Source organism: Balaenoptera ricei, chromosome 12, assembly GCF_028023285.1.
Source record: "Balaenoptera ricei isolate mBalRic1 chromosome 12, mBalRic1.hap2, whole genome shotgun sequence".
Classification (NCBI taxonomy): Eukaryota; Metazoa; Chordata; class Mammalia; order Artiodactyla; family Balaenopteridae; genus Balaenoptera; species Balaenoptera ricei.
In genome coordinates, this window is record NC_082650.1 from 36,035,056 (window position 1) to 36,050,384 (window position 15,329).

Below are 15,329 nucleotides of genomic sequence, written 5' to 3' on the forward strand. Positions count from 1 at the left end.
ACCTATCATGAGTTAACAATAATACTTGCCTATTATACAATCTGAAGATCAAATGACACAATATAAGTAAAAACATTGTCTAACATTACTGTTATCATTGTCATTACCTTTCAAAAATTCTCTTTTGATGATCAAAGACTAAGATAATTTCTACCCAACATGGACCTCAGTTAACTAGATTTGGCTTCCCTTCCCTCCCCTCTGTTGAAATTACGTCTCCAATGCAAATTATTTCTTTTTGGAAACTGTAAATCTTCTACCCAGAACTTTGTGTTTTGTTTAATTCTTTTCTTTATACGTGGTGGCAGAATAATTTTTAGATGATTTACCAAATTCTTAAGGATAATTTAAGAAAACACAATAACTGACAAAATTATTATATTAATGGCAGAGCAGAAGAATCTATGGGAACAGTGTGTGTTTCTGGAATGCCATCCCTCAAACAGCTTGATGCAAGAGCCCCAGCGCAGGGGCAAAGGAGTGAGGTCAACTGGGTTCTAACTTGGATGTGACAACAGTTCACTGGGACTTCTTTTTTTTTTTTTTTAATTTGTAAACTGAGAGAATTAGAGTGAATAGTACATAGGACCTTCCTGCTTTGACATTTTCTTTAACCCTTAAAGTCTAAGCAGTTTGCGGATACTTAGGGATAAAAGGGCTCTGACCATTCTAACTGATCAATGTAGTTCAACTAAAAGGCAGAGCTATTTGACTGAGAGCTAAAAGGGTTGCAGCTGCTGTTTGACAATGTTTTAGTTTTGACTCGGAGAATTTACTTTTCAAAACTGCTTGAAAATTTATAGCGATCTACTTAATAATATCCTCACGGTAAGGAAAAACTCATGTGGGTGCCAAAGAAGCGCTACTTAGTTCTAGAAAGAAACTTAATTTCTGGAAGAATCTGATTCAATAACAGTGAATCAGTGAAGATAAAACAGGGGTTTTCAACTTAACATCTTTTGATATGGGAAAGTTCTATTTTATGGTGTTTGTCTACTGTAAATTATTTCAAATCTTTGAGAGCAAAACACTTGCAAATATAGCTAAAATTAGTGATTACTTATTTTAGTGTTTACATACTTAATGAAATTGCAGATATGCAAGGGTTAAATTCAGCAAAGAACTTCTATTTCTTCTTGATATTATACAAGGGACATTGCTGGATAGTTTTCATCTTAATACCCCAAATCTTAAGTCACATAAATATGTTAGAAACATTTAAAAACAAAATCCAAGTGAAAATTCTATGATATGAACATTTCTGAATTTTACAATTTTAAATCCCTTCAAATATAGTTTATATTTAAATTTAAACTTTAATTTGGTATCTTTTATCTTATTTGATTTACCCCAAAAAGCTAAAACTTAGATAGTTAATGATACTGATTTTTAGGGATAAAATTATGAGCTGAGCTGTAATTTTCCAAAAAAATTTAAAATAAATTACATCAGTGTTTTAATCCATAATATGAAATAGTTGATAATTATATATGGAGTGTCTTGGTCATTCAATATGCAACATTAAAATTTCTGGAGCCTTTACTTAAATTTGGATCATCTAATATGCAATAATATGCTATTATTTCACTTTTTGCCTAGCTTACGGGAAAAGACAATGATGTCCTTAGTTGCCTAATTTAGATAAACATTTCAAATTTCAGAGCCACATATTGACTGCAAATAATATATGAGACCAAAAATTTGAAATAAAGATAAATCTTCTGAGTTAAAAAATTGTTTTATTCTCTTCAAGATATTTCTCTCAATTACCATATAAAAAGAAGAGTAATTCTAGCTACTTAATCTATTAGTGTTGTTTTTTCTGTTCTACTGGTTTCTACTTTCCTTCAGCCTTACTGTCCAGGAAAAAAGTAAGGCATGGAGCTAGGGAAAGGCTCCCAAAGAAGCTTGGATAGTGAGTTTTCCCCACCAAATAACAAACCTTCAAACGTTACAATAATCATAATAATAACAATAACCCATTAATCACTGTTCAGAGAAGTTTGTGGAAATAACAAAATGGAAAAGTTGCCTTAGGTTGGGTTCCTCATAAATACTAAAAAAAGGTATTGAAACTCTATGAATTTATAGTTACTTTTTGCTCAGTATCTCCCTGAAATGAATTACATATACATACATACATACATACATATGTACGTACATATACAGGCAAATACTTTGACAACTGAGACATAGAAAATTAAAGGATAAAACCTTTAATTCAAAATGTGTGGTCATTGGCTATATTACTGAGATATAATAGTGGAATTGCTGTCCAAGATTTAAAAGTTTCATTCTATTGTATTTCATGATAAGAAAAGTTCTTGGTTGTAAGCAGGACCAATCAAATCTAGGCACTGATCTCCTTCCAAGAGGTTTTTTTACAAAAGGAAAGAGAAGTGTTTTTGATAAGTGCCCCTCATGCTCCACAAGCCTTAACTGGAGAAGAGCAAATAGAAACAGCGTTTTACCTCAATGCTATACATAATCTATGTAAGTCAAGGCCTACACAGTAATTTCAAATCTTTGCCTTTTTAGAAGTCTTAAGCTGTAACATGGTAACATGGTATAGCAAATTGTTGTTCAGGTATTATGGGGAATGAATATGCAATAAATTATATACTGTTCCTTTTGGCACTCCCAACTTCTTGATAATTAAGATACAAGGAAACACATGTCTTGGGCGTGATCACTGGAAATCAAGTTCTTAATTCTTTTTTGAAAACTGATGAGTCATTATGTAGAATTGTCTCAGTGGGATAAGGGGCTTTTTACCATGATCTTCTTCAGATTACTTAAAGGTACCATCTCTTAAAAATATAACACTACTTGTTTTAGGAATTTTATACTAGGCTTAATAATACAATACAAAGATTAATCAGATAAACTCTTTAGGATGTTTAAAATCACTGTGAATAAGATAAAATTCATTTGAGTTGCAAAATATTCTCTTTTAATTCTGACTGAACAGGGGTCATACATTAATTATTACTCAATTTGATTTAACTAGCTTATTACATGCTTTAGTTACATTATAGTCCATTCTACTTGTATTTACATTTGACCCCTTTGTGTCTATTCAGTTCAGGATTAGATATGATAGTGGTCTTTTTATTAATTTAATTTTGCCTCAGTTGATTGGTCTAGCAATTGATGGTTACCAAATACTCCTGTCCTCTGGCCAGAGACTGGGTCTTGGATAGGCAAGACTGACTTTGGGCTAATGCTACTGGGAGAGAGGCCTGCTCAGATCTTTGAAATGAAGCCAGATTCTCTCTTGTTTTTTTCTCTCTTCTCTCTCTGTCCCTCTCCCTTTTTCTTTTTCTCCCTTGTTAAATGTGATACATTTAAAAAGACACATTCCCCAGTGCCTGTGGGCCACCATATTATTATGTCAAGGGAAGTAAAATTTACACTTAGGAAGTAAGTTATGATATTGTTGAGAATAAAAGACATATAAAACAAATGAGTAATACAACACTATAAGAAATAAAAGAAGGAAAATATAAGCATGTTTGTTATTATTTATGTCAGGATTTACTTAGATGAAGACTTGAATTGTTTCCTACAAAATACATGTAATTTGAATAACGGAAAAAAAGAGAGCTAAAGCAATCCTAGGAAAGTGGGGTATGAAAATGGGATGCAGACTACAGGATCGAGTGAGGATAGTGAGGAAACTGGCTTGGTTCAAGCTATATCTTTGTGTTGAAGTGTTTAGATTGACAGGGAGAGAGTGCCTTCTGAATTCCTGACTTTATACTTAGTGAATATTAACTCAGCTGTTAGTGCCCCTGTTGCTGGCAACTGGTGGTGAGGGGGTGGAGAATATGTCAGTTATGCTTCTGTGTCACTTCTTTGGAGAAACTGTCCCTCTTTCAGATGGTAGAATCCTGGTAGGACTGTAATCATTAAAACCTGCCAACAGCCATAGGAACGAGCTTATCACTGAAGCTGGACCAATTATTGTTCTGAATTATTTTGGACACAATCATCGTTCCAATGATGGCATGTATCTCAATCAGAGAAAGGTAAAGTATTTTTCAGGGACTGATACATAGACATTCGAAGAAAGAACCACTCTTCCCAGAAAGATAAAGGTCTGGTTCTGCCAGGGTCCATTTTGCTTACCATACGGAGAAAGTCAGCCCACAGAGTGAAGCCAGGCAAAGCAGGAAAGCAGGGAGATGGAGAAAGTGAGATAACCCTAGTGCCCACATTTGAGCTTCTAGTTCCAATTGTGCCTGCAGGCAATAAGTTCTACTGTGATTTCCTAGTTACATGAAGCAATACATTCCCTTTCAATTTAAGCCAATTTGGCTTGGGAGTCTGTCACTTAAACAACAAACAGAATCTTAATTAGTACTATGATTCAACCATTGGGGAGAGGATTGAAATATTAACAGAAGCACAAACGCTGATCATCACCAGACAGTACTTTTGTTTTTATTCATATATTATTAATACTTCACAAATAAGAATATGAGGTTGAGGGGGCTTGGTGGCCAAGAACTGGCTTAAGGTAATCAATTGCATGTCACTTGGAATGGCTTTGATATAATGGAGAAAAAATTAAGGAATCAAACACCAGTATAGCAGGAGCTCTCCATTTTGCTAATCTAATAAATGAATACAAGACAAAGTGGCCATTTTACATTACTGTCTTCAGTCTCACATTGTCACTTGAGAGACTATTTTTTAATAAAGTTTTAGGTTTTAGGAAATGAAAATATGACTTTTTAAAAAATAAAGATATGTTGGAAACAAAGAAATTAACATTCGGGTTGTTATATAAGTCAGATTCTGCCTTCTCACCTCTTGGCTCTGTATATATACTATCAATACACCAGATAATTTCAGTGAGTCCACTGGGTGGGTGAAAAACATCAGCCAAAAATAGTCTGGCTATCTGGCACCAAATAAACAAAATGACTGTTGATGGGACAAAGTTTTCCCTTTTCAGTAAGTAGTTGTGTCATTACCCTAACAGTTAAATAAAAGATGGGGCAATTTCTAATGACAAGAACATATAAAACCTCACACTGAAAGGTTCGATTTCTTAGCAAGGAAGTTTTGACTCCAAGAAAATTTGGCTTCAGGTGTGTTGTGTATAATGTATATGTGTTTTTGAGAACAAATTTCAAACTCTGTACTTTTTACTGGTGTGTAAACCTGTACTAAATAACTCAAGAAACATTTAAATCCAAGCTGAAAAAAACCCTCCCCATTGCTAATGTACAATTAAAATACCCAGTCCCAGCATTGTTGTAATCACAATGCAATTTGAAACCAAGTGTGAAAAGATCTACTTTGGGGGATGGGAGTTTGAGAGCTGCCAGGGGACCTGCTCCTTTGGCAGTGATTAACAGTTTGGTAATGAGGGTCTGTTGTGTGGGGTTGAGAATCCAAACACTGTGTCAAATGGTTAGCTGCTCTTTTAGTGACCCCAAAGTCCACAGCAGCCCTAGAGCTGAGAGAGAGGGAAAGAGAAAGAGAGTGAGAGAAGCTGGAATAGCGTGACAAAGGATTCCAAAATTCTTACCTTTACACAAAGACACAGGATTGTTTTCTGTTCTGGTGAGCACACCAATCCCACACCCTCTGCCTCCAAAAAAGAAGCACTGCTAGCATCATCTGATAATAACAAAATAACCCAAACAAACAAAAACAGAAGATACTTAGGACAACAGGTTCAGGAGTTGAATCTATTAACAAAATGACTTTTTTAACTAAAAAAATGCAACTTGAAAAAGAAATAATGTTTAAATGTGGTTTTCAAAATAGCTTAACAATACATTCAACTATCACAGAAACTTTCTCATTTACCCATCAGTTTTATGCCTTAAAAAGTTATCTCTTAACTCAACTTTGTATAAGATAGAGAAAGTGAAAAAAAAACTAACTTCTCAGGAAAATCTGAGGAGGAAGAAAAGCTAACTGAGAACTTCAATGTCTTTATATTGATTGGCTTGAGGTCAATCTGTTATGAGATGTCTTGGACATTGTATCCATAATATCTGTGTTTTTTTCCCTAGCTATGCAACCAGAGCTGTGTTGTTCATAGAAAGACAGAAATACCTGGGCATGAATTCCTTGTCTGTTAATTAGTGTGATCTGGGGGAACTTATTTGATTTTGGTTTCCAATAATAATATTATAATAATACCTTCCTCTTAAAGTTATTACAAAGAATGAATGAGATAATATAGTGCCTGATACATAAAAAAATCATGATTAGATATCAGGACCATTTCTTCTCCCTTTTGTCCTATTCAACTTAGGATAGCTTTATGATTATTATTAATTTGGTTAATTTTGAGGTAAAGTGAACGTTTTTCAAAATGTATTATCTTTTAGTATGAAGTTACACAGTTTATTTACAACTGTACTTCGATGTATTTCAAATTTTAATGAAACAAGGAAAGCATAAGAATTTCAGCCTCAGCAAAAAAAAAAAGGAAAAAATAATTTGCGGGGTAAATATATCAATCATCAAGGTCCTTCTGTTAAAACATGTCTGTAAACAAAATTTAGTATAAATTTTAACTGAACGTAAAATGTGAATGAAGAAAGTACAAGACTCACATGGATGTGTAAACCCCAGAAAATGTCCAAAGTGGATTTTGGCTAAAATTATCTGGACAGTTGCCTGGGTAGTACAAAGCCAAAGCAAAGAGAAGCTGGTCCAAAGGAAGCCTAAGTACATAAACATGAAACTACTGAACTCTGAGGAAATTAGTGAACAAGTTAAATCCTGATCCAGGAGCTCTCTGGTCATTTTTATCAGGGGGATGGATATTCTCCTCAAAGCAGGCATCTGGTCTTCATGTTTTGCAGAAAGGTCTAAAGCTGGTGGGGCATGCTGATAGTGGGGGAGGCTAGGCATCTGTGGAGGCAGAGAATATAGGAGAAATTTCTGTAGCTTCTCAATTTTTTTTATAATTAATTAATTTATTTATTTATTTATTTATTTATTTATTTATTTTTGGCTGTGTTGGGTCTTTGTTTCTGTGCGAGGTCTTTCTCCAGTTGCGGCGAGCAGGGGCCACTCTTCATCGCGGTGCGCGGGCCTCTCACTATCGCGGCCTCTCTTGTTGCGGAGCACGGGCTCCAGACGCGCAGGCTCAGTAATTGTGGCTCACGGGCCCAGTTGCTCCGCGGCATGTGGGATCCTCCCAGACCAGGGCTCGAACCCGTGTCCCCTGCATTAGCAGGCAGATTCTTAACCACTGCGCCACCAGGGAAGCCCTGTAGCTTCTCAATTTTGTTGTGAACCTAAAACTGCTCTAAAAAACAAAGTATGAATAGTAACAAAAGAAAACTCGAAGAGTATGAAGAAGGTAAGACAAGCAGGGCGTATCCAAACACTGGTTCCCTTTCCTTCCTTAAAACTGTTCATTTATGAATTAATTAAACCTTATTACATTTTATAGAAGTTAGACATTTTCCTAAGGTGGAATAAATAGGCATCACCTTGAAAAGGAAGTATAAATTTATTTTTGTAGTGAAAAGATTTTTTAATTTGCTCTCTAACTTGAGGTTTTTAATATTGAGCTCATAGACCCATTGGTCTGGACATGGAACTCAGGATATCTGTGATGGGAAGAAAAATTTCATTTTTGTTTTTCCTATCCTCTTGAATTGTTAATATGGTGTATCATAGCTATCTTTATAGCATATTATGGTTGTTGCAGATATGTTGAAATACCACCTGTGGTCAGTCATTGTTACTTTGAAATTATGGTATTTATTAGACTGCCAGTGGGGTCCACAGCAAAAATAGGGATAAAGACCCCTGCAGTAAACCCATATATTTACATATCTTTCAATTCATGAAATATGTAAACTTGGTGGATGTACTGGGTTACTAAAGGAAAGGTGTTTCTCTGTCCCTTCCCCCAACATATTCTAACCTAAACATTTACCAACTCATTCATATTGTCCTCTATAAAGCAATACATTTCAATAATGAAGACCATGAGGCTAGGGACTGCTTCTTCTTTTAAAGCCCTAAAAGTGCCTTGAATAGTCTTAGCATAGAGTTTGATTATGGAGTAATGGCAACAGTTCCCCTAGGCAAATCTGCAGATTGATTCTGTTTCTTTAAAACCCTTTCTTCCCATACAGTGTGCTCCAGCCTGCCAATCAAAATTTGGAAAAGAAGAATGCAGAAATTTAGGTATTTATTTTAAATCTCAGTTGTTTTCATGATATATAAGAGAGCAAGATAAATGAGAAACTTTGTCTTAGGCTAATTTCGTCAAGTGGATAAAAGTGCATAAATGAGATTATCCTGGAGAGAATACACACTGAACAAGGTGTTATCCCCTAAAAATTAAAGAAATTCTGTCACATTGAAGAAAAACTGTCCCCCCATTATTCACTACATACTGAGTTGAATGTGTCATAACTTTAATCATGAAAATGGTGTAGTTAGGGTTGACTTTTATAGTGGCAATAAATATATTTTCAAATCCAACCACTAACTAATTATGAACTCAAATACTCCAAAAATGCCCCATGCCTGTCACATTGCAGGCAATTGAAGTATTTTCAGAAATTTAGCATTGGAAAGAAACATCATTTTCAGCAGATGAATTCTTGATAGGGCTTCCATTTTGTTTAGGAGGGTTGTTTGCTGTGGAATGAAAAGAACTGACTGTTGACTGAGAATCTCAGGATTAACTTTGTTTCCAAGCAAGTGGCAAGTCACTGAACCTCTCATGTGTAATGAAGAGATGGGTCCCGTCAAGGTCTATTAAAACTCCAAAAGTACATTGTTTCTATGACATCCAAAATAGAGGTACCCAAAAATCTTTGTTAGAAACCTCCGCTCCCATGATGTATTTTCATTAAAAAAAATCAAAAACAGCTAAGAAATGTATTTTTCAATCTTATATAGGACACTCAATCTTACTCAATGTTTTATGACCCTTTCCTTATATTTTGGGGGTAAAATTCCAGTTAGAGGAAAGTTTTTCTTCATAAAAGGGCTGACAGGCAGTGTGGTAAAACTAATGCTGTTGCTAGTCCTTCTCTGGAGACCAGTTTAGCTACACTTTTTTTTTTTTTCTATGAGGACCCTTGAGATTGACCCTGGAAGCATTTTCATTTCCTCAATTAAATGTAGAGAAGAAAGTGTGGCAGAAAACAGGGCTAGAATTTGTGTTTCTGTTTCCACCCACCTAATAATATAAGCTTGTATAAACAATTTTTCACTATTTGTTCTGAGTCAGCTCTCTGGAAAACAGATACGTATTATCAGTTGGCTAGTTCTAGGAATAAAAGAGGCTAAAAATCAAGTCATTTGAGTGAATTTACATCACTGAATTACTGTGATGCAGCCTTTCAGTTAGTGACTTGTCTGAGTTCCTAACCCCCAAAATATCAAGTAATACAAATTCTATAAATCGAATAAATGCCATAGCTTTTTGCTTCTGCTTAGGATATCATTGAGGATATCACATCCATGAAGAAAACAAGCAAACGTAAAAATTTGGTTATGATGAAGAATATTCATGAGGAGCAATGTACTGGGTTGCGTTTTCAAACACAAACTTTGGTTACATGGGGAATCCAATGCCTCAAAAAATAAGTCAAGTATCATTATGCAATTAGAGTATCACGAAATATCATGCCCTTAATAACTTCCTCATGTTTGAAATGATATAACAGCTCATTGATTCTTTTATTCATGAGAGCTTGTCATGGACTCTAGGCACTGTGATACAAAGGTGAACAAGATAGACAAAATCTCTGCCCTCACAGGCCTTACATTATAGTAGAAAATTACAGACATAAATTAATAAATATTCAATATAATTACAGATAATAAGTAAAATTAAAAAGGAAAGCATCCCAGGAGGGTAGAGATTGAGCATGTGTGCAAAGGAGTAGAAGGAGAAGTGGACCAAGATGATGGAGGAGGGAACATTTCAACACTTGAGCAGAGAGATGAACAAAATGAGAAAGGGAGCCACGGGGAAATCAGGGAGTGAGAGAAGAGGAATTCCAGTGAAAGACAGGAGAACATGTCAAGGTCCTGAGGTCTGTTCAAGGAAAGGTCAAAGTGTCTAGACAAAGAACAGGCTGAGTGAGTGGGATAGGAGATAAGCCCGAGGAAAAGAAGGGACGGGCCACTGATGGTCTTTTAGGCCATCTTAAGGTGTTCCGTTTTATTCTAAATGTGATGAAAAATCAATAGAGGGTTTTGAAGAGGGGGGTTAACATTGTCATATTCATGCTTTAAAAAGAACATTCTGACTGTTAGGTTTGAAATATAGCCTCCTTATGTACTTTATACTTTCTAAAAGAAGTTGTACATCTAAAATTTATACTATCATTAGAAAAAGCAATATAATGCTCCCAGCACCATGGTTTTATTTCATTGGTATCAACTATGGAAATATTTCATAATTATAAACAAAGATGTAGAGTAAACTAATGGATTGAGACATTGGTAACACTTTAATACCACTATTCAATGTTCATCTGTTCTGTTTTTTTCTTTAAGCTCTATGCTGGTTTCATGAAATAGTGACATAATGTATTACTCCTCTATAATACAAATGGTAGGAAAGTATTGGTTGTAATTATCAATATTATGAAAGTCTTAGTTGAAAAATGGCTTTACAATTATTGTAAAAATTCTAAAATTTGCCTAGCTTTAATAGTCTTGGAAATGTCATTATGTAGACTTAAGAAATGAATGAAGTTAGGACATCAAATTGTAAAAAGGACCTCTGATTTTACTAGCTTATCAAATCTCTTCTGACCACCCAGTATGTGCCAAACATGGAGCTGAACTTTGGAGGTTGAAATCAATTAAGATACTGCTCTTTGCTTTAAGGTATTTGTGGTCTATGAACACAATTGTAGTGAGTGAAATTGAATTTCAACCTGAGAAAATAGGATAAGTAAACGTTTCATAAAAATGTGTGCAAAACAATAAACTCCCCTTCTTAGTCTTGTCTCCAGTAATTTAAATCTTTTTGCCTAACAGAACAGAAGAGAGAGACGTTCCAATCTGGCCATGTAGCAGGAAGCTGTGATGAGGAGGGGTAGCAAAAGGATGTCAAAGACGTGACAGAGAAGCTCTCAGGTTTCCATATAGGACAACACATCACTTAGATCCTCGATAAGGCAGTGTGATGTCATGGAAACACAATTTTCAGATCCAGACATACTACTCTCTATGAGACATTTGAATTGGGGCAGATTTGAGGCCATTTGAGGAAAGTGACGATAACAATAAATTCCTTTCCAGGTTGTTATGATGTGCAAGTAAGTTAACATAGTTCAAGTGCCTAACACTGCATTGACACACAGTTGGTTAGCTCCTCTTCCAGCTGAACAGCAAGAGTAAACTTCCTTCTGTGGCACCAAACTAGTTGAGCAGTGGACAGCTCTATAGATATTCTCACACTCACAAAATTGCAATGAATGCTAGATCTTGGTTATATGATTCACCCACCCCATACAGGTGTTGGGGAGATTAATTAATTAATGCTTGTAAGGCCTTTATGATTCATAGGTCAAAGGCATTTGTGAATGCAAAGTTCCCTTATTAAATGTAACCACCTGCAGGCTCCAGTGCTTTCCCTCAGAAACACGGTGTGAGTCAAGAGATGCCTTTTTGGAAAGTAAATTTTCTCATCGTTTCCTTCTGCCACCACTGGAAGAAAAATGTGGTATTTCAATGGGAAATACTACCACATTGCTTGTTCTTGAGGGATTTCCAGGAGAAATACCACAAAAATGCTTTTCTTTGAGAGTATTCAGACTGAAATTCTTATAGATTGAGTAGATATCAACACAGCTCATATGGGTAGTATATAGTCTGGTTTTGTTGTCATTGCTCTAGAAATGGTGCCATGTGGAAGTCCAAGGAATTCCTTTATTTGGTGGAGGATAGAGGGTGAAGAGTCAGCTAATATGAAAAGCAAACTCCTCTAAAACATTCTGGAAAAAAGTAAAATAGAACTCCCACTAAACAAGGTGAAAAAATCACTCAAAAGAGCAAACAAAGCAATATCACTTTAATAATTAATACATAAGCATAAATTTCCCAGAGGAGATTTATTTACTTTTTGAATGCTGATGGTGGCAACAGATTTTATATCTTCCTTCTACAAGTCCTCTTTTCAATAAAGGATGATATTACCACCTTGGTAATTTGACAAGAAAATAGCTATTTTTCCCCTACCCTCCCTGTGAATAAAAAAAAATGTTTTATTAATTTGAGCATAGGTAATGGGTAACTGTTGAATTAACCAGAATCATTTAGAGTAACACTAACCCTGAAATAATGGACTCCATCAGTCTGGTTGAGCATCTACTACACGTCGTCCACTGAGCTTGGCAGTGCGATATGCCAATAGGCAGGGCAATGAGAATAAATAGAAAGGGTTTTGTGTGTAGACACCAAAATTCACGCTCTTAGCACTTGCCTTTAGCTGTTATATGAGGCTGGGCAAGTTGCTTAATTTTTCTTATCCTCAGCTTCATAGCACAAAAGATGGAGAAAACAATACAACCCCGTCCAATTGCTGGGAGGATTAGTATGAAGTGAATTTTATATAGAAACTGCTCTCAGACTAATAGTAAAAATGATGCTGCTGAAGATGAAATAATATGGTTATTCAGGAGCTTGTGTTTTATGTGGGGCAACAAAACAAACCCAAAAACAGATTTTAAAAATTAGGGATTATGTAACATATTGTAAAATATTGAATTAATTTCATGGCTATGATCATAGATTTAAAATTTTATGATTATTAATAATTAAATTTTACAAATCCAAGTTTGTTTGGTTTTTGTTTTGTTGTGTTATGTTTTTGGCTGCGCCGCCTCCCCGAGGCTTGCGGGATCTTAGTTCCCCGACCAGGGAACGAACCCGGGCCCCGAGGCAGTGGAAGCGCACAGCCCTAACCACTGGACCCCAGGGAATTCCCCCAAAACCAAGTTTTCAACGTGCTCACTTTTTGCAATTTTTTTTATGCCAACAGGTGAAATCTATCAAGTTTATTTTAAAATCGGGGGATTTATTTGGTATTGGTTGATTGGTTAGACTTTTGTTATATTTTGTTGCTTGCATTACCATTTCAATAATCTAATTACTGAGTGATGATATTAAGGTATGAAATTAGGATCTTTCTCCTCAAAAATGTGGTGTGAGATTCTAACTCCAGCTGCCAAATTCACTAAGACTAATTTTTGAGTATTCACTGAAGTAAGGGTCTGGATTAAAAATCTCCTTTGAGCTTACAGATGAGAAGTGATACTTCAAACAGGAAAGACCATGTTCATTCTCCGACACGCAAAGAACATGAAACATTCCATGTCTTTCTAATGCAACTGATGATGCCATGTTACCCGACTTCAGTCTGTTCTCTTTGAATGAGATGGCTCTGCCTGTGTGTGTGTGTTTTCATTTGCATACCAGATCAGATTAGTTACTTGTAAGACTTGGAGCATCTATAGTTAGTTAAAAAGGCAAAACATAGGTCATAATTTTTCTCTGTATTCATGTTACTAAAAATTCCTCTTCAGAATCTGAAGCTCAACCTTTTTTCTCTAACCCCAGCCTTGTTGGTGCTGCCACCTACAGGAAGATATGGTGGCAAAACGTGAGGCATCCATTCAAAATCCTGTAACTAAATTCACCTCCTTACTTCTGTCCCTACACTAACCTCTTTAAGCCACCCCTAGCAAACACAAAAAATTGGTGCCCGCATATGCATGTATGCACACATAACACAGCCCCTCCCCAAAGTTTTCGCACCCAGGCATACAAGTCCTGATGGCAAACAGTATTTAAGTCCACTATAAGTCAGCATCCTAAATTGTAACTGTCTATGCTCTTCTTTTACCTAGTCTATATTTTTGAAAGTAAAAATTGATTTTTTTTTGTCTGTCTTATGTCTGGGTTGGATTTTTATGTCCACTTTTACTGAGACTGAAATGTCAATCTGGACACTTGGAACTATACAGCATGGGGGAAAGGGTTAAGGGACACGGTGAATAAAGAATTGGCTTTTTGCCAGAGAGATACAGGTTTCAATCTGACCTATAGTTCTATACAAAATGAATCGTCTTGTCCTGTCCCTAGGGGACAGTGGTCTATGTCAAAAAAATCTTCTGTATATAATTCAACACAATAGGCAGCCCTGTTAAGTTGAGAGCTGAGGCTGTATTTGCAAAGAGGATTAAGTACTTTCCCCCTGAGAGAGGGAGAGAAAGGGTGGGAAACTTCTTGCTCAGGATTCAATTCATTGGAAAGATTCACACCCTACTTGTTTGTGCCTGTCACAGAGAAGCAATGATGCCCATTTTTTAAAGCCTAGTTACAAATATCTATATTCATGTTGGTTTTGCTTCTTGCAATTGATCTGGCTATACTCCTGGTAAGGAAGTAATTTGCCCCCAAACGCCTATGCCAATATTACCATGAAGAACATTTAATTTCCCCAGCTGCACCAAGGGATGGGCCAGGGTGGTAAATATGTCAACTCAGATGCCTGTTCAGTTACATTGGTGGTGGCTTCCTAGAGAGCTCTGCTGAGAATTCTGGGGTAAAGCAAGAGCTTAGCAGGAAATTGTGTCCTGATTAAAATACTAGTTGCCGGAGGTGGGATCCGGGAAGGTAGTCCTGTGTATCTTACCTAGTTTGCTATCTCTGGACTAGGTGCTATACAAATAGTTTAGGAAGGGTTAGCCTGAACAATAATTCTCCCACTAGAGGAAAGTCAATAGGAAATAGAGAAATATTGAAAATGGTGATATAAATGTAAGTGTATAACACATTTCCATCATTTATGGATAAGAAAGCAACTATGATTGGCAGGGTGTTGAGTGAAAATGAAATCATGGGTTTTACCCATTTTGATGGGTTGGGGGAAGTTGTAAGTGGGAGAGTATGTATGGAGCGAGGATACTGAACCACATTCCTGTTTAAGCCCTGTTAACAGATTTGCCCGCACTCTAACACGGCTCATTTATTCACACTGGCAGACACTTGTAAGACCACAGCCTGAGACTGGCCCACACTCTGCAAGATTTCCTGTCTGAGTAGCAGTTATTTGAGTCTCTGCTCCCCTTTGGTACTGACATCTTGTGGCTACTGATTTGTCTTACCTTTATCTAGATCTCAGATACTTGTGTATCTTCTGGTTCTGGACTCCCCAACGGGTTTCTAGTCTCCTCTTTGTCTTGGCAATGTATCAAGTTTTTGGTATCTCTGCAGTGGTCCAAATGGTGCCCATATTTGATTTCTATCTCAGAATCTTGATTCTAATGCTTTGCATAACCCCAGTCTCCTGTACAATGTCA